General features: G+C 43.0%; 1 non-coding gene across 1 annotated transcript; it reads right to left on the bottom strand.

Moving 5' to 3' along the window:
* Positions 1–789: 789 nt before the first annotated feature.
* On the bottom strand, positions 790–874 carry TRNAQ-UUG (transfer RNA glutamine (anticodon UUG)). Its single transcript has one exon. It is a non-coding gene; the product is annotated as a tRNA-Gln (tRNA).
* Between the last annotated feature and the right edge of the window lie 1,170 nt (positions 875–2,044).

Genomic DNA, 2,044 nt, shown 5'->3' with positions numbered 1-2,044 from the left:
CAGCAGTCAAAGCACATGACCAGTGCAGCGGTCACAGGTGAAAGCATGAACTTTTATCCCTTCCGCCTCCTTTCCATGCTGACGCCACAAGTATGCAGAAAAGCAGAGCCTTCTAGCCACCATCCTAGCCACCCAGCGAATGACACTCCAGTGGGAGAAGCAACCAAGTATTTCTTTTCCTTTGCCTGCTGCCCACTGCCCTGAGTACACAGCATCCACTCTGCATGTCAGGGACTTTAGATCCGAAACCTGGTGCCCAGGGCCCCCTGTACCTGCTCCCAGCCCAGCCCATGACATCTGAAAGTCTCCCCGTCAAAGCTAACAAACCCAGCACCTGACGTAATGACTGCCCTCCTGGGTACCTAGGGATTTCTCTTTTCCTTCTTTGAAGGTCAAAGCCACCCTCTTTTGAGGCACTGATGAAGACCATGTGTCCAGTGACGCCCTCCCTGGGGCCTCAGGCTGAAGACTGCCTTTCTGGCTCTGACATTCTCAAAGCCTGGGCCCCATCTGCTTCTCATGGCTAATATGCTGTCGTCACTTTTGTAGAGGGGATTAGAGATGATTGTGCAAAGGATCTAGAACAGCATTGGCTCACTCCAATATGGAATCCATTTTTACAATTCTTACTCTCACTGGGGCACCTGGGTGGCTCAGTCAGTTAAGCACCTGATATATTTATTATTTATTTTTGAGAGAAAGAAGAGACAGAGTGCAAGCAGGGGAGGGACGAAAGAGAGGGAGACACAGAGTCCAAAGCAGGCTCCAGGCTCTGAGCTGTCAGCACAGAGCCTGACGTGGGGCTCGAACCCACAGCCCATGAGATCATGACCTGAGCCAAAGTCAGACGCTTAACCGACTGAGCCATCCAGGCGCCCCAAGCATCTGACTCTTGATTTTGGCTCAGGTTATCATCTTGCGGTTCATGTGTTTGAGCCCTGAGTCAGGCTCTGCACTGACAGCACAGAACCTGCTTAGGATTCTCTCTCCTCTCTCTGCCTCTTCCCTTGCTCTCACTCACTCTCTCAAAATAAATAAACTTTTTTTTAAAAACTTAAAAAAAGCAGTTATCACTCACATCAAAATTAATGCAAAGCTTATCACCATAAAGTCAGGAAGTCAGGAGTTGTGTCTGACTAATCTCCCACATAAAAGCATTTAAGAAAAGTTTGCCATTCAAATGACCACATAAACTAGTGAGCCAGTCAACCTCTTAATTCATCCCTCAAGTAACAAAGGAGAGCAAATGACTCCTCGTGGGGTTTTTTCCTTGTACTTATGATTCCAAAGTACAAGTCAGTAAATGCATTCATTGCCCGCCCCCCAATTTTGAAGTCAACATAAGTCACATAGAAAATTCAAGTAATCNCTCACTCTCTCAAAATAAATAAACTTTTTTTTAAAAACTTAAAAAAAGCAGTTATCACTCACATCAAAATTAATGCAAAGCTTATCACCATAAAGTCAGGAAGTCAGGAGTTGTGTCTGACTAATCTCCCACATAAAAGCATTTAAGAAAAGTTTGCCATTCAAATGACCACATAAACTAGTGAGCCAGTCAACCTCTTAATTCATCCCTCAAGTAACAAAGGAGAGCAAATGACTCCTCGTGGGGTTTTTTCCTTGTACTTATGATTCCGAAGTACAAGTTAGTAAATGCATTCATTGCCCGCCCCCCAATTTTGAAGTCACATAGAAAATTCAAGTAATCTAGGAAAGTTTAAGGAAGAAAGTGCATGTTAATCAGATCTCCCTGACCAAGGATAACCACTCTTAAGAATCTATGCACCCACAGAGTTAAATAAAAATCATCTATCTACCATAGATGCTTATAACCTGGTTTTCACTCAACAATGGGTCATGGGTGCTTTTCCATGTTAATAAATATAAATAATATTTTTAATATTTTTTAAAAGTATAATGTATGTCTGGGGTACACAGTATTCTACCCCTCTGAGGTAGCGTGCTTTATTAAAATAAAAGTGTTATCATTCATTTTCCTAAACTATAAGTGTTGTGTAGGAATGTTGAAGACATTTCACCA

The sequence above is a fragment of the Crocuta crocuta genome, unplaced genomic scaffold, assembly GCF_008692635.1.
Source record: "Crocuta crocuta isolate KB4526 unplaced genomic scaffold, BGI_CrCroc_1.0 scaffold694, whole genome shotgun sequence".
In the NCBI taxonomy this organism is placed as follows: Eukaryota; Metazoa; Chordata; class Mammalia; order Carnivora; family Hyaenidae; genus Crocuta; species Crocuta crocuta.
This window is presented reverse-complemented; position numbering and strand designations above follow the sequence as displayed.